The following is a 23437-nucleotide window of genomic DNA, read 5'->3' as shown; positions in this document are numbered from 1 at the left end:
TAAATAAAGAAACTCTGAGAAGTTCTGGTTATTTCTTCCATTATTAGAAATTAGAGTTATACCAGAATTCAGAGAAGGGTATGTTTTTCAATCTTATGTCTCACCAACAAGCATTATGCATCAAACGTCAATGCCTTCTCATAATATTCACTCAATGACTATTTGAATTTTATTTTCGTTGGGTTGACCCTCACTGGAGAAGCTCTCTATTAACCAGTTTGCAAGGCTGACTAAGACTTTTTCTCTTCTTCATAACATACCATCTGATGCCTGGAGCATGCTGAATACTAATGGCCAATCGTTGCCTGCTAGCACAAACTTGCACTTTCGTTTTTAGTAGTTGTGTGCCTACCTAAAGTTAGCTTTGTTATCCTCAGGCCTGTTTATACTAGTATTATTGGTATTGTTATAATATAATTTAATTAAATTTATGTGATGACGTACAACTTCAAAAAGAAAAAGGAAGTTTTATTTCTGTGAAAGTAAGCCATAAGCTTATTAAAGGTGAGTTACAAAAAGATTTTGTCAGATTACGTGTAGGTGAGTTGTCTCAATTGTAAAGGGAAATTTGTGAAAATATAAAAGGATCCTGTGCTTAGATTATCTTAAAAGTATGTTTAGATTCTCCCTGCACTTAAAAAAACAACCTTAAAATCTTATATAGGTGTGGTTTATATAAGAAAGATGCTGCATTTAGCAGATATTAAAGTTAAGGCTGTATCTCTGTAGAGGAAGACTGCCAACAAATATGCATATGTCTTTAAAGTTAAATTGCTTAAGGTGTGTATGTGTCATAAAAATTTATTTTTATCCATTTTAAAAAACTAACCAATCAACTACAAGTTCCTTCCGTATTGAAAGGGAATGCTTCTATTCTATTTCTTGTTCGTATTCTTTTCATAGATTTAGAGATATTCTGTTTTTTTGCCCCCAACAAGGAAAATCAGAGGGAATTGGCAGATAGGGTTCATATCTTGGGCTGTGAGACTTGTAAAGGGTCAAGACCTGAAATTTTTCTGTGGGAGTTGATATGCTGAGGTTGGTCAGTTCCATTAAAAAAAAAAAAACAAACCATCCCAGCTAGAAGATGTTCCAGATGGTCTAATTATAGACTTTGGGAGGTAGCTTAGTGAAGCAGTGGATGACATAGAGGTCTAACTGGCAGAAGGTGAGTGTCCCAGAAGTTGGGCAGAACCAAGAGATAGAGTCTATGGGTCAGTGGTTAGCATCATAGAACTCTGTCAGGAGCTAATAGGACTCCGGGTGCTAACCTGAATTTCAGTGCCAAGAATTTTGTTCTTGGGAAGCAGGCAAAGAAAAACAAATCAGCATCTCCAATTCCAGATGAGTCAAGGTACTTGACTGAACACTTAAGGTGGAGTTTACCTGCTGAGAACACTGCACAGATTGCTCGTACCAAAACTGGAGCACAAGATCAGAAGCTAGGGGGAAGCTTAATGCAGAGGTTCATGGTAAAATTGTGTTTCTCAGAGCCCCTCCTGCCTATCTCCTGAGGATGGTTGCACTTACAGATGGGTGCTGTTATGCAATTTGACATCAAATGGCTTACCTGGGGGGTGACAGAGACCCAGGTGAGGACTTCAGGTATTTAAATAGGGGGGAAAACGTGTCTGTCTAAATGAAGACAAAACCCAATAGCCAGAGGATTGAGAGTTTTCCTGAAAAAACTCCTGTTTTTGAAGGAAGCATCTGCTTCCAATGGTAGAAAAACCATAACTAAGTAAGATAAACTCTTTGCCTTTCTTTGTTGTTGCTGTTGTCTGTCCTAGCATCTTGTATTGCCTGGCACCAAAAAAAAAATCAATGAAATAATGATTGTTCGTTTGACCTATGGGCTTCCCTTGTGGCTCAGCTGGTAAAGAATCTGCCTGCAATGCAGGAGACCTGGGTTCAGTCCCTGGGTTGGGAAGATCCCCTGGAGGAGGGAACAGTTACCCACTCCAGTATTCTGACCTGGAAAATTCCATGGACTGTCGCAAATTCCATGGGGTTGCAAAGAATTGGACAGGACTGAGTGACTTTCACTTTCACTTTCATTCAACCTATCCGGGTCACATTTGTCATTAAGATCTATCCTTCATTAAAGCAGGTATAAGCTTTATTATTATTTTCAAAAATATCTACTTACTATTTTTGTAAATTTGGATTCCTGAGTATTTTAATTATTATTATTTTGTTGCTGGGAGTCGTGGTTCAGTGGTGTTTTACAGTGGGGCATACTTATAGCTGAACTAAGAAGGTGTTTGAGTCAGACTTCTTACACATAAAAGTACTTTGCGTGGTTTTATTTCAAGTGTATCAACTTACGTCATTTGTGGCACTGAAAGTGAGATTGTAATTCCCAGAGCACTGGGACAGTTCATTCAAAGGTTAGCCCACCTATGTTTATAGTAGTTCTCTGTAATATAATTATAACTAATTTCCACTGTTGTTTTTGGAGAAAACTGTAGACTGTAATTATGTGTTAGCGCTTTTTAAACAGCTCCCTGCATTGTCATATTATTTTAAATGGGCTCTATTTTAAAATAACCTTTCATGTTTTGATTGCAAGAATATAGCTTACATGGGTCTGTAGTTAGCAAAATACAAGGATCTAGCAAATGATAGAGCGTTAACACAACTCCGAAAGCATTTGTTAAACATTTCTAGCAGTGCCCTAGGTTTACAGGGGAGAATAAGCAGGGGAGTAGAAATTTCTTGTCCTTTAACCATTGACTAGCCCTGTTAGATAGGCAAAATATTACACAGAATAGGTAAGCCCCCGTGTGGAAAAATATATACAGTTATACAAATGTGAAAGTGCTACACACGAAGCATATTGTATTTCATTTTTGTGGTCCACTCAAAGGCATCTCAGAGCAGAATTAGAATAAAGTCCCATCTCCCAGAATTAAGGGCACTAACACCATTTTATCTCTTGACAAATGTTGCCCATATCGTCCCCAAATGGCAGATATCTGCATATAGTTAGTCATCTGGACACACCCTTCCCCTGCTACATTTCATGGCCATATTAGTAATAGAATTTTAGTGTTGATTTAAAAGACAGTCTGCCTTAAAGCAGATTGCATAGTTTGCACACTGTGAATTGTAATTAAAGTGTAAGGGGTGCTTATTATGTCAACAACTGGCATGAGAACCCCTGAGCAGCAGGTGACCCCGAGCATGTGACGTTTGTGACAGCTAGGATCCCCTTTTCACTGGCTTAGCAATCTGAAAGTCCAAATTGAAAGAAGCCCAGAGGCTGTATATTTCATTAGATCCCAGGGGAAGTGCAGGATACAGCTTCCTTCTGTTTTCCTGGGAGGTCGCCAGAAAGTTTGTGGAGCTCTGTTTCTGTCAGAGGCTCAAAAGAGAAAAGAAAAAGCACACACAAAACAAAACACCATACACACCACAAAACCATCCACCAATCACCCCCAGGACCATAAATTTGACATTTCCCACAGTCTCACTGAGACCACAGTGTTGCTGTGTCAGCAGTATACCCCTCGCTTTGAGTTATTTGAAAGGAAGGCTCCGTGTTCTAGCATTTAAAAAATGCTTAATCTTCCATATGCAGTGATTCTTTTCATATAAAACCATGAAAAATTATCAAGTACAGATATCATATGATTTGCTCTAAATGCTTTGGCATTATGTATTGCATTCTCCTCACCTCCTAGGATGGGGCAGAAGTCTGAATTTAGAAAGACGGAACCACACGAATAATAAAGGAAACAGACCAAGGACCCATACTGTGATGGGCAAACCATTTGAAATGTGGTCACATCAAAGGTGTGCTACTTCAGGCGGCTCAGATCCTTTTAAAGTAGATTTTTTATGGGATTCCATAGTGAGTACAGGCCCTCACTAAGGTTTTGGTTCTGGTGAAAGTTTTTGGTCTTTAGTCATCTTGAGACCTGACTGGCAGTTGCTGGAGTGAATAGGAGAGGTGTCTCTTTTTTTTCACCTCACATTCGGTGGTAGGCTTCTTCTGTCACGGAGTTTCCATGGCACAAAAATGGAAGCTATGGTGCTTTGTTGCTTGGCTTTGATAACTCAGATATTTTGGGAGTTGATTTTTAATTTGGTGCTCAAGCTTCCTACATGAACTGATGTGACTGTAGCTGCTCTGCTCTCAGGAAGGCCAAATTTAAGCCTAGCAGGAAGTGTTTCTAGCCTTATAGATCCCTAGCATAGCTTTTAGTTCCTAAGTGTTGTTAAATTTAAACCAGAAAATAAGAACTCTGTGAACCCAGACTCCACTTTTTGTGTGTGTGTTTTATTTTTTGGCCAAGAAAGGAGGGTTAACAAGTCACTGTATGCTTATATGTGACTGTGTGTGTGTTCTTATGCTAGTCTGGGAAGAGAACCTCAAGGCTTGAGAGAAAAAGATGCACCATTTTTATAAATATGTTAAATAAAACCTTCCAACTTTAGAGCTGCATTCAAGCATTATTATTAAGGAAGTACCAGTTATGTTTAAAATTACAGTCCACCTATTTTAGAAAATTTGCAAAGAATTAATTTCTTTGTATTTATATTTTTCAAGGTCAGTTCCTTTATTCAGCCAGAGGGAAATCCAATATCCTAGCAGAATTTTACCTCAGTTACCCAGAGAGATGAGAGAAGAATAGATTGGGGGTGGAATGTGACAGTAATTTGTCTGTCTCTGCTGCCGCAGGTTAGCAAACTGATCATCAGTTTCTGTGGCAATATAAACATAGTACAGAGGTTAAAAACAAAAAACCAAACTGTCCCAGGTCATGAATTTTCCATTTATTACTTAGCTCCTAAATGAAGCTTTTTATTTTTTCTCTCATTGTGTAATGTGAATACTACTTCCTTAATCTTTATTTTTAGTTTATCATCCTTTATTATATGTCCTTACCTGCCTTGAAAGTATATATTATATTGTTTTACCATCTGTACAAAATCATGTCACTTCCTGGATATTATAGTATGTTAATACATATCACCTGATAAAGGGTGAATACATAGAAAATAAGCCATTTTCAGAACTTTTGACTAATTTTAGAAACTTTTGGCTAATTTTGTCTGTTGTGGACACTAGACAAGTCATTTGCCCATCTCTAATAGGAAGAAGGAAGTTCCTCCTTTGTGTGTAACCATTTCAGGAATTTTAGCCTTAACTGAAAAACACACCTTGTTTTCTGATTGTACTTTGTTTCTGCTAGGAGATAGAAAAATCTATAGGCAGTCTCTGGGATAGGCCTTGCTTAAAAGTCTTGCCCAGAGTAGCTTCTCACCTCTATTCCTCCACTTAAGGTCACTTATTGAGCATTTCCTTTGTGCCAGCCCGTCTTTAAGTATGTGCCCTCAAGGGCTTGCAACTTGTTGGTAGGGCAGACGGGGATTCTGCTCACGGAGAAATGAAATAGAAGCTGAGCCCCGTTCTTAGTAACCAGGCTGTAGGAAGCCAGAGGAAGGAGGGATTAATTCTGCCAAGAGGAAGGGAAAGGATCCTGTCTTCATCCTCTTCTACCCTGAATTATATTCTAAATTCAGGGCAGGGATCTACACTATATAAATGTGACTAACAGGCCTCAGAAAAGAATGCAATTCCTTTCTGTGCCTAAGTGGGGTGTGGACAGAAACAGTGTAAAAGCAAAGCCAGATCTATACAGATTAACCAAAACCTTTTCAAGTATTTGATAGGAAGCTTTGGGTAAAATGTTAAAAGTTTTAATTAATGTATTTTAATGGCAGTTGAGGGTTAATAAACCCAATGGGCACTTACTTATCCTAGTTATCAGCGTGTTGTTGCCATACAGTTGAGAATAGTAGTGTGGGCTGGTCTGTGTAATACCACTGGGATAATTAAACTCTGCAGTAGTCTGTCACTTATTCCTCAGGCAGAGGGACTTATAAATTGGCAGTAGGTCATCTTGCGTTGCAGTTTTGTGTTCTAAATGTAGCTAAGTCTGAACCTACAGAAAAAAAGATCGAGAAAATGGAAGTGGTGAGTTCTTTTGGACTAAGGAATTTGTTCAGTCGAGGCAAAGGGCCAGTTTGAACAGCATAAGACTGAGACGTCTTTCACAAGGGGCTCTGTGTGCCCTTTCAGCATTCTGCTTTGCTTTGCTTCTAAAGACATGACATCTATTTTCCATATAATCTCTCAGAAGTAATTGTACCCATTTATTTTATTTTCTCAAGGAACTTTCAAGCAGATCTTGCAGTGTAGTGAGCACACACACATTTTCTCTCCACGTTGGTGCCATCCTGTCCAAGGTAGCAGGCGGACTTGCAGCAGCTCCCGGGCCTGCATTCTTCCTGGAACCTAGACGCTGGGAGCCCGGAGCACGTGAGCCTCCTGTTCAGGTCTCCGTCTCCAGGGTTGACAAGAATGCCGGGCACACAGTAGGAGCTCAATCCATGTCTGTTGGCATTATTTGTGGAATGATATGCTGACTAAATGATTAGAGTGTATTATTAAGGAATTTCAGTCGAGCTTCCATTTCCTCGGTTGCTAGATTTGTAATATTTTGATCAGCATATGTCAACATTTCTAAAATTATTTCAGATTGATCAGGGACATCTGAAGTTCCACTTACTCTTTTGCAATCACTCGTTTCTTGGGACATACAATTCTTAGGAAAAAATGATTTAGACTTCAAGAATTTAGGAATATTAGGAGAAAACTAGTGCTCATTTACTTTAATAGCCTTAAAGATGAGGAAAATGAGACCCAGGTTTATGGAGCTTTTAACAGTCGATTCTGGATCCCAGATTTCCTAATTCTGAACCTGGTGTTCTCTTTTTGGATATTAAGCCAAATACCTTAAAGCTTTTCCTGTCTGTTGCTCTCACTTTTGATCTCTCATTTGTGAATACTTTCTTTAGACCAAACAGGGGATAATAAAGTACTCCGGGGGAGAGAAACTCAAAGGTGAACCTCACATGGAAACGCTACAGGCCTGCTGCAAGGTGCGGCCAACAACAACAACAGAAAAAGTGAGCTGGCGATCTGCCTTCCACGCAAAGGTTATTTTTCTTATTACAACAAAACTAATTAGTGGATTTTCTAATGTAAGAAAATGTTGCTGTTAGTAAAAGTTTTCTCTGTGCCAGAAAGCAGATGGTGGCAGTGAACAGCGTTTTCTTTTGCCAGGTTTTGTATATGCTTTCTAAACCTGCAAGAGATTTTGCTTCTCAAGATTCAGATTTCTGATCTTTTTTATTTTTAAACAGAAATAGAAACTTATATTTAAATGTACTTGCATCATGTGGTCTGTTTGACATATCATGGTTCCTTGAAAATGTTGAGTAACATTTGATGTTCTGCATGAATTTCTTCTCTAAGAGTCTTGGGACTTTTTAATGTTGGGCTGTACTTTCTCTCCTGATGGAAATCTAGAGGTTGTACCTCGAAAGTACTGCTGCAATAGGGAGTTTTGATGGGATTATGAGAAGCAGTGTATGAGATTTTCTTTATGTGGAAAATTTTTTATTTTGTTTTGTTTTGCTTCCAATTACTGTGTAAATACCAGCTTTTCTCAGTAGGGTTCCTTAGAGTCTGCCTCTATTCATGATGATGTCAGGGTTTGTATACAGTTTTGAATAATTCATTTCCCTATCTACTGCCGGTGAGATGTTACACTCTTCCTGTTCATTTAAAAATTTTTTTGCCTACTCTTTTTGATGAAATTCCTTTCAAATAGGTTTGTTCAACGTCTTCCCCTTTGAAGTCTAAGCATATCAGGACAATACGAACATGGCGGCATTGAAACAAAGTGCTTTCTGGTTTTAAGACCAGGTGGGAGGACATGTGACTACAGTAGTATAGATGTCAGGCTGTTTGGTATGATAAAGACTTAAAACTCTGTTGACTAAGTCTTTGAAAATTTCCTCTTTCTAGAGGGTTTCCATTTAGAGGAGAAAAGGAAATCATTAGATGAGTTGTTAAAATATAGAATAAAAATGGAAAATGAAAACCAGCCCAGTGATGTTTTTTTTCTGAGATTGTTTGGATAACTATAACAAGAAAGAATTGTCCTAAGTTTACTAAATGGAAAAGAATTGTGAAATTTTATGTTGTTTTTGGAGGTGGTAGCCAGAATCAAAAGAAATAACAGAGGCCTTCGTTCCTTCTTTTCCATCATTCTCATGTTAAACTCTACTATGTGCCATCTGTCCCTAATACAAACCTGATAATTCAGAGATACCATGCAGGTATTATGTCACCTTTAATTGCTGAATAAACTGATCTTTTCTTGTAACTCTCCCTGCTGCTGCTGCTGCTAAGTCGCTTCAGTCGTGTCTGACTCTGTGCAACCCCATAGACGGCAGTCCACGAGGCTCCGCCGTCCCCAGGATTCTCCAGGCAAGAACACTGGAGTGGGTTGCCATTTCCTTCTCCAATGCATGAAAGTGAAAAGTGAAAGTGAAGTCGCTCAGTCGTGTCCTGACTCTTCGCGACCCCATGGACTGCAGCCCACCAGGCTCCTCCAGCCATGGGAGTTTCCAGGCAAGAGTACTGGGGTGGGCTGCCATTGCCTTCTCCGGTAACTCTCCCTAGGTCTGTTGTAAATAAAATTTCCTGTCTTACTTGAAGAACTGAGATTTCTGACCCCTGTTCAAAACAAACCACTTGTTTTGTTACTGTGATTTTTATTTTTTTAAATACTTTTTCTTTTTCTTTGTTTTTCTCACTTATAATTTTTTTAAAAGATATTTATTTCTTCGGCTGCACTGGGTCTTAGGCAACACTCCGGATCTTTAGTCTTCATTGTGGCATGAGGGATCTAGTTCCCTGACCAGGGAGCCAGCCCCAACCCCCTGCTTTGGGAGTTGGAAATCTTAGCCACTGGACCATCAGGGAAGTCCCTATAATTTGTTTTTAATCTTCTTTTCTAGTAACCAAGAAATAAAATACGACAGTTTAGAAGGACCAGTGAGCGATTTCAACCAAAAATGATTTACTCACCTCTTATTCTTTTTAATATTGTAAATCTGAAAAGACAGAGGTGATATTGAAATGTCTCTGAACCCTAGGTTAAGGCTGTGGCTGTGTGAATGCTGTAGGGGGTTAAGCATTGCTTCTTGAAGCCCAGCAGTAATAGAGTGTAGGGGTGAGGTGGGATATGCTTGGCAAATAGAACTGCTTGATTTTTTCCCCTTAATTTATTTATTTTTAATTGAAGGATAATTACAATATTGTGCTGGTTCCTGCCATACATCAACATGGCTCAGCCATAGATACACATATGTGCCCTCCCTCTTGAACCTCCCTCCCACCTCTACCCCATCTCACCCTTTTAGGTTGTCACAACCCCAGTTTGAATTCCCTGAGTCATACAGCAAACTGTGGGAATTTGCTGTATGACTCAATTTTGTTTTACATGGTGGTGCTCCAGTTTCCCTGTCAGCTCTTCCTTGTCTGTAGGCTTCCACCATGACCAAAAATTGAAAAAACTGAGAAACTACAGAGATTTGTTATTTTTGTTAAACAGAAAACAATCAGATAAACCATTTCCTTTTTGTGGAAATCTCCACCTCCTTTCTCCTCCCTTTATAGACTTAGGAAAGTGTTCTCAAAAACTCCATGTTACCACCACTGGTGTTAACTGGGGCTGTGGGGGAAGTAGCTACTTTTAAAAAACAAGTAATATACACTTGGGGGCTTCCCTGTTGGCTCAGTGGTAAAGAATTCACCTGCAGTGCAGGAGACACAGTTTTGATTCCTGGGTCAGGAAGATCCCCTGGAGAATAGAATGGCTACCCACTCCAGTATTCTTGCCTGGGAAATTCCATGGACAGAGGAGCCTCTTGGGTTACAGTCCATGGGGTCGCGAAGAGTCAGACGTGACTTAGAGACTAAACAACAACAATATATACTTTAATAAACAGTCCAGAGTTGAATGAGTGGAATTCTTAGTCAATATTATGAGCCACCTCAGAATTGAGTAAAAGCACACAATGACTTGCACATAGTAGGTGATCAGTAAGTGTTTGGTGAACTGAAATAAGCTTTCCCCCCTAAGAATCACTAATTATTAGTCATTCTTTAAAGTGATAATGGTTCTTGAAAAGTGAATCAAAATGAAGTCCCAGTCACCACTTAGACTTTTTATGAGGAGCAGTTATTGAAATAGCACACTTATCAGAAACTTTACAGAAAACATGATTTTTTAAATCAAAATAAGTCCAGGTGACAAGAAACTTAAAAGAAAACAGCATGTCCTGTCAAACCTCAATATGAATCAGCCATGCTGCTGCTGCTGCTGCTGCTAAGTCACCTCAGTCATGTCCAACTCTGTGCGACCCCATAGACGGCAGCCCACCAGGCTCTGCCGTCCCTCGGATTCTCCAGGCAAGAACACTGGAGTGGGTTGCCATTTCCTTCTCCAGTACATGAAAGGGAAAAGGGAAAGTGAAGTCGCTCAGTCGTGTCTGACTCTTCGCGACCCCATGGACTGCAGCCCACCAGGCTCCTCCATCCATGGGATTTTCCAGGCAAGAGTACTGGAGTGGGGTGCCATTGCCTTCTCCGATACATATATCCCCTCCCTTTTGAACCTCCCTCCCATCTCCCTCCTCTGTAAAGCAATTATCCTTCAAAAAAAAAAAAAAAACCATGTCCTGAAGGTAGTTCATTTGCCTAATCCTACATAAACTATTACTAGTAATTGTATGGGAGACAGTTTAATTTTAGGATTATTACTAAGCAAATTACTCATCCATACTGAGTTACTGAAAATATTTATCCCCCCTTCAACATGACCACAGAAGAGAATATAGATTGCACCTTAAAATGAAAATAAAAATGACAGATAAAATGAACTTTAGATGAAGATAAAAGCATATAAGTTCAACTGGTACCTAACTAGGTGTAAGTGGGTAGGACCCCATGATCTGTGATGGATTTCTGAAAGCTTTTCTGTATTCGGAGCTACATAAGTCAATTCATGTATTTTAATTATCTAGGTTTGTTTTTTTTCTTTTTTTGTAGGATGTTTGTAGTTTTCTCATTTGTATCAACTCACACATTTTTGAAATTTTATAATTTAGTATAGTTTTGGTTATAGATTAAAGTTCACTGACTAATCTTTTTAGCATGTTTAACTGCTGCAGGGTATAAAGATACACAGAACTTGATGGCTTCCAAGTGTGGTTCAAACATCCAAAGTACTCGAGATTAGCACCATGTGAAGAAATTTTAAAATATTGTAGTGCAATTAATTTTAAATAACTTAGCACTGCATATGTCAGGGAGAAAGCCATGATAGAATCCAAATGGAAACTCCTAAAATTGAGATGACTCAGTACATTTAAATCATTTTATCTATCATAAAGACATAGAGGCAAAACACATATCATTATTTCTATTTGCAAAAAGCTTGGGTGACTTTCTGAAGAGTCAGTATCACTTGAATTATGATGCTATGGAGAACCCGAACACCAATTTTTTGACTGACCAAATGATAGCTCCTAGATTCCTGCGTATTAGTTAAAAGTGCAGAAACCAAGTTATTGTCAACATGAAAATTGAAAGCACGTGGAAATTAAGATATATATTTTATATTACATATAAATACATGTATTTATATGTGATATACATATTATATATTTAGGGATTAGAGGTGCCAGTGCTCCACACAATCAAAAATCATTGTATAACTTAGAGTCATTGCTCAGTGTATGTGGTTCCTTTATACATACAGTTGCACATCTGTAGATTCAATCAACCCTGGATCGTGTAGTTCTATAGTATTTACTGTTGAAAAAGTCTGCTTGTATAATGGACCCACACAGTTCAAATCTGTGTTGTTCAAAAGTCAACTGTACATACATTTATGGGTATATACATATAAATGTATGGTACATACATTTTTTTTTTCTTTAATAAATTTATTTATTTTAGTTGGGGGCTAATTACTTTACAGTATTGTAATAGTTTTTGCCATACATTGACATGAATCAGCCATGGGTTTACATGTGTTCCCCTTCCTGGACCCCCCACCCACCTCCCTCCCCATCCCATCCCTCTGGGTCATCCCATTGCCCCGGTCCTGAGCATTTGTCTCATGCATTGAACATGGAATGGTGTTGTATTTCACATATGACAATATACATGTTTCAATGCTACTCTCCCAGAACGTCCCACCCTCACCTTCTCTCTCAGAGTCCATAAGATTGTTCTATGCATCTGTGTCTCTTATTCTGTCTCGCATATAGGGTTATCGTTACCATCTTTCAAATTCCATATATATGCATTAGTATACTGTATTGTTGTTTTTCTTTCTGGCTTACTTCACTCTGTATAATGGGCTCCAGTTTCATCCATCTCAGTAGAACCGATTCAAATGTATTTTTTTTAATGGCTGAGTAATATTCCATTGTGTATATGTACCACAGCTTCCTTATCCATTCGTCTGCTGATGGACATCTAGGTTGCTTCCATGTCCTGGCTATTGTAAACAGTGCTGCGATAAACATTGGGGTACACGTGTCTCTTTCAATTCTGGTTTCCTCGGTGTGTATGCCCAGCAGTGGGATTGCTGGGTCATATGGCAGTTCTAGTCCCAGTTTTTTAAGGAATCTCCACACTGTTCTCCATAGTGGCTGTACTAGTTTGCATTCCCACCAACAGTGTAAGAGGGTTCCCTTTTCTCCACACCCTCTCCAGCATTTATTGCTTGTAGACTTTTGGATAGCAGCCATTCTGACTGGTGTGAAATGATACCTCATTGTGGTTTTGATTTGCATTTCTCTAATAGTGAGTGATGTTGAGCACTATAAAACACTGATGAAAGAAATCAAAGAGGACACAAACAGATGGAGAAATATACCGTGTTCATGGATTGGAAGAATTAATATAGTGAAAATGAGTATACTACCCAAAGCAATCTATAGATTCAATGCAATCCCTATCAAGCTACCAATGGTACATACATTTTTATACATACACACACACACACTGTGTGTGTGTGTGTGTGTGTGTGTGTGTGTGTATCTGAAATGTTTTTGAAAAAGTATTGTCCTCAGTTCTAGTCTAGGACCTAGGACCTAGACTAAATTCTTCAAGGATACCTTATTCAGTAGCTCTGAAAACAAAAAGTTTTCTGGTGTTCTGAATTATATGATAGACTAAGAAATAAAGAGAAAACTCTGCTTATTGGCTTCTGTAGTGAGGATTGGTTAAGTCACTGAAGATAAGCATTTACAATTCATAGCGGGGTATTTGTTGTCATTCATAAGGTAAAGAAGAGACAGTCTGTGTCTTATGATGATTAATGAACTCATGTTATTTCTAATTGTACTTGGGATCAGCAACTAATATCCCCCACTCCTTTTTTTTTTTTTTACTTTGGTTATCTTTTTTTTTTTTTTTAAATAAATTCATTTATTTTAGTTGGGGGCCAATCACTTCACAATATTGTAGTAGTTTCCGCCATACATTGACACGAATCAGCCACGGGTCCACACGTGTTCCCCCTCCTGGATCCCCCTCCCTTTTGATTAAAATATGGGTCCCAGCCTTGAATGGAGCCAGAAGACCAACAGCTGGATTGCTAATGATATGTTTCAAATTAGAATTCTAGGGCTGGAAAGAACCTTTACAGGATACCTAACTGCCTCCCCCGCACACCCATTCTGTTCCTGAATCAGGACCAGAAAGCCAAGCCAATGACTCCCATAAAGTTTATTCTCACCACGTGGGATATACCACCATCCAGTCATGTAGCCTCCCAAAGCCAGAAAATTCACCCTAAAACATCTGTTGACATCTCCCAAAATAGGCCCTTTTGTATTTCCATGGCCCTGAAATAGCAATTTTTTCACCTTCTGATTTCAATTCCAACAAGTACCTATATGTTCCAGATACCCTGCTCTGTGCAGTAAAAATGAGACAGGAAATACAAGTAAGAAGTCAATGTGATTCTTCAACCAGTTTCTGTGTGTTAGAAAACCAGTGTCCATGCAGTGTACAGTTAAGAGTTATAGCTCCTATAATTTACAAGGCATTTCAAATCATACCATTCAGTTCTTATAATTTCTAAAGTCAGGCATCTGGAAGATGAGTACATTGAAGTTCAGAGAAATGAAGGGGCTTGTCCAGTTCCACAAAACAAATATAAATGGCCAAGAAGAGACTCAAACTCAAGTTTTCTAGTACCAAGTCCTCTGCTTTTTTCAGTGTACCACAGCTACCTGTATTAAACTGTCATTTCTCTTAAAGGGAGTACACCAGGCCTGATTATGAATAGCATCATGAAATTATGTCTAAGGGAGAAAATTCTGATTTTTAAAAAGTTTTTTGATATCTCACACCATTCCCAACAGTGTTCATTATGCAGTAATAAAGGACTCTGCCTAAACCTTTGTATATCTTACTGGAAAAGTTAATCTCAATTATTCCTATCAACAGTTAGCATCCAGGCTACTGGAAATTCTGTTGCAAGGCTACAGTTAGTGGTATAGTACAGATTGTGAATAGTAAGAGAATAAAAGCCATTGCAAATGTGCTCAATAACATGTTGCTGCATATTAATTTCACCAAGAGAGAGGACTTAATCAAGAGGAGATGCCACAGAATCTTGGTTTTATTATCATTATCCTGATTGACTGAGGACTCTGTAAGAGCAGAGACCTTGCCTTTTTAAATTTTGTATCTCCAGGTATGCAGGGAGAAAGAAGGCTCACAGCAGATGTGTTGATGAATGCCTGAATTAATAAATGGAATAAGTGAGCCCAAAGACAGGGATGTTAAAATTAAAAGGAAGCAGTGTTTTTTCAGGAGACTGTTCCAGTATCATTTTCCCCTTTGATTAGGAGTACTGATGTGACCATTGCTAACACTGAGGAGTCCCAGGCTTCTCCAAAATCGAGCTCTCACCGATGCTGGGACTCACAAAGCATCTGATAGCCCTGTATTCTCTGCTTGGGCGGAGGGGGTAGGAAAGAAAAAAAGAAACAAAAACTCCAAAATTCCTGATTTACCCAACCACAGAGTCTTCAACCTTCTCATTAAGACATCTGCATTTTTTTAGGCAAATTGTTACTATGCCATTCTCATCCTCTTCTTTGACAGCATTATCTGCTGGTTATGAATATGACAGGGCCCAGTGATTTGATTTGTGAGAGTTTGGTCCTTTATAGTCAGTGGATCGAAATCCCTTCCACCATGCTTTCTCCCTGCCTCCCATACCTCCTCTTCCCCCACCACCAATTCTCAATTTCCTTTCCTCCTTTTTTCCTTTTCAAGCAGGAAAATGTCACAGTAAACCCCACCATCTTGTCATCCAAAATTCCATGGGTGCTTTAGCTCAAGGGGTCTTCTTCTTGAGGCCTTCACCTTACTTTTAGACAGTTGTCATTATCTTTGTCTAAAGGTCATAGCTAAATTGAATAAAAGGAAAGCTGTGTTTTCCTGTCGATGCACAAAGGCAGTATTGACTTCCGTAATCCAGTTTGCTGAGGGGTGAGAGAATTAAATTAGATATCTAAGCACAGAAATTGAGAGCCTTTGAAAACAAAGATAAGGAGACAAGACTGTATTTTCCCTTTTCCTGGGAGCTCTGGGCTCAAGATTTTGCAGGTGTGTCATCTGATCCATGGCTTGCATCGATCAAAACTGTGCCAATGCATATTTAATTAGCAAGGGGACCCTAGATGCATTATAGCCATCATCCCTATATTGAATGGACTGTCAGACTTTCTGCACACTTCTCCACCCCCACCCTCCCCTCCACCCGTGCCCCCTCCCTTGCCTCCTTGTTTGGGAAGCTTCTGCATTTTGTCTGAGCAGCTAAAAAGTTTCTTTGTTTTTAGCTGCTGATGCATACAGCACCACTGAGGAGAATACAAACAAGTAGAGTCCTAAAGTGTTTATTTTGTCTAGGAAGACAAGCTCAACCAATTTGATGCCTTTGGTAAGATTTTCAAACCCTGTAAAAATCCAACAACAAAAAAAGAAATACATTTTTCAACTCTACAGGTATAGATTTTTAAAAAAGGAGTCAGTTATATTAGGATAAAAAATGAGGATCCTGGGATAAATACTTTAATAATAAAATAAAAGAATAAGTAGTTGTCTATTATAATAAAAAAAGTATTTTTTTAAAAAAAACTGTCTAGTCTTGACCATTAGAGAAGGCATGTTAGCAAAGTTTTAATTTATCAGCCCAAATTGCATGATAAAATTCATTCTGTCCTGAGTCTGTTCTGCTATTAGGGAATTCAATGAATGTAGAAAAGTTAAGCTAGAAGGTGGGTAAAATGTTAGAATTGGATTTTTTTTTTTTTTTTAAGTTTCAAAGGTTTCATAGGAACATCTATTGATGGGGGTTCTTAAAGTGATGGGAAGTTTGGAGTTTTGCCTCCGACAGGTTATTTCATGGGATTATAGTCACCATTGATTTTCACACAGGTTACAAAGCCTGAGTACCCAGACAGAGTGTTGTCTGATAAACAGATGTAAGGCACCAAGTCTGCTTAGAATAAAGAGCAACAGACTGTGAGCACATATTTAGGACTCATTTAAACTCATCAGCATAGTCTAGCTCAGAGTGCTCTGTCTCTAGTCTACTTTTGAGGTGGCTTCTTGCTGGTAAAGTAACAAGAAATTTTTTTTCATACTACAATTTGCTGTGGAGACTCATGGGAAATTCATTTGCATACATCTTGTTACCAAGACTGACTACTTCCTGGCTTAGACAAAGTGTTGCCTGATAAACAGACTTAACACACAAATGTCTGTCTGGAATAAACAACGGCAAGCTGAGATTTACATTTCCATTATCAGAGATAATCTCTTTCCCAGTATATGGGAATTAAGAACTTTTATTTTAAAACCAGAACTGTGATGCTGATGTTTTATACCAGAATCATGTCATGTGTAAGTTTGGCTTGATTTTTTTTTTGAAAGAAGCAAAAATGTATTATGAATGGGAAGATTTATATTGCAGAGGTAAATGTACATTTCTTTTGGGGGGATCTTATAGTTTTAAAACCAGGTTTTCTTGCATTATTTGATCCACATGACAACTCTATTAAATTAGGCAAAATAGTCTTTAGTGTCCCCATTTTACAGATGAAAAAACTGAGATGCAGAGTAATTAAATTATATAGCTGAGATTTTTTAGGGTTCCGTCTTTTTAACATTTCATACTCTTTTCTATAGTGAAATATGAAAAAAATAGCAAAAAAGTTAATCCTTAGGATACTAACTGAACTTAAATAGCATAATTATCCTCAAAGAGATCATTTTATTATTTTAATAAATTTTTGACAGATACTCAGATACATGAAAATAATGTGTATAGACTATAACTAAATTATACATCATTTTCATTTGACACATTTGTTTTTATAGCATGAAAGTATACAGGGAGTTTTTCTACTTCCAGTTGTACAGATGACTGTATAAGTACTCTTTCAGTATATTCTTCTGTTGAAGAACTCCAAGAACTTACTGTTATAATTTTGTTTGTGAAAAAACTGACTCAAAAGGAGAAATTGAGCACAGTTCTGATATGCAATAGTGTTATAGTTGTGGCTTTTTAGGCAAGTCTTTGTTTACACATGAGTGGGTAGGTAACCAGGTTGACTCACTATTGTGAGTTCTGAGGTGATCAACAGGTCACCATCACATATCAACATAGCTCCTATTATGAGAAAAACAAAACTCAAAGGTTACCTCAACATTTTAATTTATTTCAGTCATGGCCCCTTGTCAAAGAAAACATGAGAAATTATGAATTGAGTCCAAGTATCACACTTGCACATCTTTATAATCACCACATTCTTGCCATTGACTTCATCTATAACTTCACTGAAAAAGCCCATCATGACTTGAAATCAGTCTCATGCGAAGATTGAGGTTTGAAGATTGAGTCGTTTGGTCTTTACTTTCAGAGTGACTGAAGTTGTAATTTTCAAAGCTTAGAAATAATTTCCCCCTCAGTTTCATAACACAACAATGGTGAGACCATTTTCCTTTTCTCTCAGTGTGTTAAAACTGTGTATCATTCCACAACCTCCCTGTGCACGTAGCCAAGTAACACGTTTATGAGTAGGTGATAAGACAGTTGAATCACTCTTCAACCAAAACAGTCTCATCATCATACACAGCCCCGACTAAACAGATGGGCCTAGAATACCAGCATTAATGCCAAAAAATCTAATTCCTGCAAATTTAATATTTCACATATTCTTCTTCAGAAAGACATGGAAAAAAAAAAGTTTCAAGAAGGAAATTTGTAGTCATCTGGATTATGTAACCCTTTTAATCCCAACCCTGAAAATGCCGTACCCGGAAGTGGTGAGGGGGTGAATCTCCTGAGCAGCTGGCAGCCCCTGGGGTGGTCTAGTGGAGCCCTTCCAAGTCGCTGCTACGTGAACACAGCCTTCCTGCTCCATCTGAATCCGGATTAGAGGATTCAGGGACCAACGTGTGCAAACTAGCCTGGTCCTTTTGGAATGAGGGCTTTCCCTCTGCCCCGTCTCTACCTCCCTTCTGGTGAAGAAGGATTTGCTGTGCATCCCTTGATTACTGTGATTATCATAACACACACAGTTCTAGCTCACTGGGAAAGTTACAGAGGCCAAATTTTGTATTTTAAATACATTTAAGACTTCCCATTTAAAGAACCATGGATGTTTCTATTTTAAAAGATAAGAAAACTTTTATGGTGTGACTCATCTCATAATTTGTTTGTTTTAAAAACCAGGTTATTGTATATTCATTTTTCACTAAGTAGACTCCAGTTGTATACATTAATTGCCATTAAATATTGGTTTGGTTGTTTACTAAGCTTAAAAGATTTATATCCATTCTCTGAAAATGCTGGTGGTAATTGAAGATTTTTGGTGGTCTAGATTTAATGATGGTATTACAAAATTCTGTTTGTTCTTTGCCAGACCATGATGGATAATGTTATATTTAGTGGATAGTATTGTATTCATCAGTGTTTACTCGTAAGCTGCAGATTGTATATACATATGTGCAACTGTGCAGTGACATTCTACATTCTCAAATAAAGATTTTTAAAATATTTCCTCACACCTCTGTCTTTAAGGTCATGGTGGTACTGGAAAAAAAATAGACAATATTCCTAAAAATTATAAAGTCTTACAATAATACTTCTTTTATAACTGCAGCTATAAGACTGATAAGCGAAATACATCTATTATAGCCATTTTTCTAGATTTCCTTACTGTAACAAATGTCTTATGGTACTGAACAATCAAAATAGAGTAATTCTAAGCCTTAGATTACCAATCAGAAATAGATTTCTATAACATCATGGATGTAGAAAAAATGAATCTTAGATTCTTTGGTTTGACTGTCTTGCAAACTGCTCATCTTTCCAAACCTCTGTAAGAAAAAAAAAAAAAAAGCCTACCTCAATTTTGAAAATCTTTCAGGGCCACAATCCTAGAGAGTAACTGTTTATTATATTCAGAGTATAATCACCCTATTCCTCATTTTCTTTTACCCCAGGAGCATTCCTAACGCTTCATTTAGTTGAAGGAAAGTATTCATTTCTGACTTTGCCTTTCCTTTTTCACACTATAAACAACAACTCCATCTCTTTTTGGCGACATTTTCACTTTCTTTCTTTCACTCGACTAACTCATTTTTGTTTCTGGATGCCTTCTCATTTCTTCTTCGTATCACCTTTTAATTTGGGAGATTTAAAACTGGACACAAAACTCTAACAAAGCCTTTTCAAGCTTCGTCTTTAGCCAAATCAGTATGCATGTAGGGAGCTTGAACTTAAGCGAAATTACTTTTCCAGTGGAACCTGGATTTGTACTTTTGGGGTCTGGGGACTTTTGTTGATTTCATGTTGACTGAATAGGAATTACACTGGTTTGTTTCGGGGTGGGAAGTTCTCCCCACCACTGTGTGGCTGCCCTTCTTTTATCAGCTATTCACAACAGCAGTTGTTAGGATTTTGAGGTCCTCTTCGGGCCTCAGAATATGGCAGCTTTCTCTTATCTTTGGATTTTTTGAATGTGTGAACTATTTCTGCCATCCATCATTTTAGCCTGCATACATTTCTGGGGGCCTTTCATGTGTCAGACACCATCCTCAGCTCTTATTATTCTGAGAAGCCTCTTGCCATGTGTCGGCCAGGGGATCAGAGGACGTGATTGTCTGCAACTTCTAAATGCCGTGCAAGATTTCCCAGCCATGAGCCAGAGGGATATGCCTCTCCTCCTTGCCAGGTCCCACGAAGGGGGACATCAAGCAGAAATAAAGACCTTTTCTGCCCTCCTTTTTCATTTTGTAAGTCTCAGTCAGCTTTTAGGTGTAAACTTAGTGTATTTTCAGTCACTGGCAGTGGTTCAGCACTAGAAGGCTGAACAAGTGAAAATTCATCCTTTTAGTTCTGTGGTTATCAAATCCTTGGCTGGGCCAGGTACTCTTGGAAGGTACTGGACCTAAGACTAGAATAAGAAAGGAATTCTTTTCTCACGGAGTTCAGATTCTCATGCAAGATCATTGGAAAGTACCTTAGTGCAACATAATGTAAGTCACACTGTAAGAGATGTATGGCCAATGAGAGAGGAGAGAGGAAAAGTTTAATTCTGGGTTGGGCACAAGGAAGATTTAACAACATTCCATCTTTGCTTCATGCCTGGAGAACAGAAAATACATGGAAGTGATGTCTATATTTTTGCCCAATCAGTTTTACCCTATTGACCTGTTTTTATCACTCTTCACCATCCCAAAAGGAGTATTCTCTTAAGGTTCCAAGTTGAAGGGGAGCAGAATTGAGGGGAGAGGGACTGGATCCGTGCATAAGTAGTAAATCCAGTACAAGATTCTGTTCCTGCACTGCACAAGCTTATGGAAGCTCAGGCTAGTGTGTTGGCATTAGGATTTATTTTATTCCTTTCCCAAGTGATTATATTGATAGTGAAATATCTTTGTCTGAGTACTCCAGCAGTATAGCTGTAGGCGCCATAAAAATGCATAGATAGATGACTACCAGTTCAATTAAGAGGTCTCAATCCAGCCTCCTATATGAAAACCCTGTCTATTTTAGGTTTAAATTTCTGCTCATAAATTTTTTAGAAACCAAAAGAAAAATTGCTTTTCAAGGTTAGGTTGAAGTCTAAGGTTCCTTAAACAAAAAACAAATCCCTGGATGGGGAAAAAATTGATAACCCTAATGTACTTCCTCATAATAGCATTTCCAACTCCATCATTGAAACACATTTTAAATAATATTCTCTTCATTGTAATACACAAATCTTCTGGCTTTCAACCAGGAAACCAGAGAAAGTTGCTGCCGTAGGGGAGTCAGATACAAGAAAGGCACCCAATTCTATGCAGGTGAATTTTTTTGTGGGCCTCTAATTACTTCAGGTGGTGGGAATCAAAAGGCCATGTGATAATTGTCCCCAAAAGTAAGATGTGAAGTTACCTTGGCTCCTGACAGGTCTCTACCAACTATGCACAAGAGAAAATTAAATTAATTTTTCGCTTCATGATAGTGTTTTAATGCAAATACTTAAGAAAGAGATCTTTCCTTTGTATCATTTATGTATGGGTAGAAATTAATTTATAATTCTGATCATCTGGTTGGCTCCATACATAACAGCATCGGTGACCTTTTGTAATACCAAAGAAAGAGTCCATGCGTCCTCAGCAAGAATTGCACCAGGACTGGGTAATTTTGTTCCTCGTTGGTTCAAAAAAGAAATGGCATTAAATAGCCCATGGTAGAAAATAATTAAGTTTTAAGATCATTTTACTTTTCTTGTAAATCTTTGGCTTTTCCTGTCCGTTACCAGGATGGTGTATTTTAGTATGCAGTCCTTCGGTGGCGAACAGTATCCCCAGCTTTTGAATAAAACTGAGAAATTAAATTCCGTTTTCAGTTTGGCTAGATGCCTCTTCTAGTGTTTGTAGCTGAGCTTTCACAAGAATGCTGCGGCCCCTTTCAGACCAACTCTGAGCTATTTTCCTGCCGCTCAGTCATTTGCTGTTTGTTTGCTTCTTTTTCTGTGGCTTGGAATTTTAAACTTTCTTTGAACATATCTATTGCCATCTTTTGTTGCTATTCATGTTTTCTGTAATTATGCTATCTTTCTATAAATATAGGGTGACAAATGTAAAAGAAAATTTCAAAGAGCAAAGAAGTCCACTTTTAGATTATTAAGACAGTTGTTTGCATCTTTCATTATTTCTTTTGCCTTAATATTGATAGATAAAATTCAGAAAAGTAATTGGCTATGGTATATTTAAATTAATTGAGATAAAAAATATTTTTCCTTCTTTTCACAGTGATTAGGTCATAAGATATTAATACATCAAGAAAAAGAACGTCGACTAAGCCATCAGATAGAAAGTTAGGTTTACTAGTCTTATTCCAAAGAAAATGTTCTGTTTGGCAAAATTTTAGGAATTGGAACATGATCAAGAAGAATTTTAACTTTCCTTAAGACAAACTTAGATATTTGCTCTAATTTCAATTGTGGATATTAATGGTTTAAAATTTTCCAGTACACAAATAATGAAGGTATGCTTTTTTCCTAAAACATGTTGAATTACTTGTAAGAATGTTTAATTTTTAATTGCAAAGTTACAGAATATTCCCTTAGAAAAAGAGAAGGTAGTCATGCCATATTTTAAAATCACTTGCTATAAATGTAATATTAATTGATTGAGTTAAAATTTCAAATGTGATCCCATATAAATTTATATTCCAGTTTTCATTGCAGACTTTGTATTTAACTTTGTGGTTCATTCTGAAGAATTTCTCTAAAGTTTTTTGAGAAATACTGTAATACTTTTGGTTTGTGTCTTCACTATGGCTATTGTTAAATTATGATAAAAAGCTATCACTCTGCCAGACCTAAATAAAAATTCAGATTTTCACATTTGAACCTTTGACTCAATCTAGAATTTTTGCTCTATGCACCAGGTTAAGAACATCTAAAAATTTTAAAATAGACATTTAAAAAAAGTACTTTCCAGTAATTAAAATCTTCATTTGCCTAAAAGCAGGGAGTCTTTCTTACAGTAATAAATTAGTGCTTCTCCACCTAGGGTCACTAGTAGTACTACTTCTTTGTGCAGTATCTCCAAGAAAGAGAATGCTAAAGCTATAACTCTATTGGTGAAATAGAAGTAATATTTTCAATTTAATCACAGTTAAGTGTCATGACCTTTTGATCTTGCATTGAACTTCTTGCTGAAATGTCAGATTTCAGATAGCCCGTTCTAACCCTGTGAAGTCAAGGTAAAGTGCAGATCCAGGCTTTCCATAGGTACAGAGATCTTTCTAGAAAATTTTTGGTTTGTTTTTTGATAATGTTATATACTGTTTCAAGTCTCAGAAAAATGGTTTACGTAAAAACTCTCTCCTTGAAATAGTTTGCCTGACTTTTTTCTCCTCTCCCCAAGAAAATGTATCATAAGTATTCTTACTTCTAATTCTGTGAAAGT

General features: G+C 37.7%; 1 protein-coding gene and 1 long non-coding RNA gene across 12 annotated transcripts in view; one reads left to right on the top strand and one right to left on the bottom strand.

Moving 5' to 3' along the window:
* The window catches only part of NFIA (nuclear factor I A), a 390608-nt gene that overhangs the window by 173658 nt on the left and 193513 nt on the right, over window positions 1–23437 (top strand). The window contains exon 3 of one of the 11 annotated variants that reach the window (XR_014052708.1): window positions 6871–7011. The exons of the other annotated variants lie outside the window; for them this stretch is intronic. The gene's annotated coding sequence lies outside the window, so the exon portion shown is untranslated. The remainder of the gene's footprint in view (window positions 1–6870; window positions 7012–23437) is intronic. 11 annotated transcript variants of the gene reach the window in all.
* LOC145505019 (uncharacterized) lies at window positions 6879–10601 on the bottom strand. Its single transcript, XR_014052712.1, has 2 exons — window positions 10454–10601; window positions 6879–9529 (listed from the first exon to the last, which is right to left on the bottom strand). It is a non-coding gene; the product is annotated as an uncharacterized LOC145505019 (long non-coding RNA).

Source organism: Giraffa tippelskirchi, chromosome 5, assembly GCF_054371585.1.
Source record: "Giraffa tippelskirchi isolate mGirTip1 chromosome 5, T2T-mGirTip1v1.2.pri, whole genome shotgun sequence".
In the NCBI taxonomy this organism is placed as follows: Eukaryota; Metazoa; Chordata; class Mammalia; order Artiodactyla; family Giraffidae; genus Giraffa; species Giraffa tippelskirchi.
The sequence above is the reverse complement of the archived record's forward strand: the minus strand, read 5'-3'. Positions and strand labels throughout refer to the sequence as shown.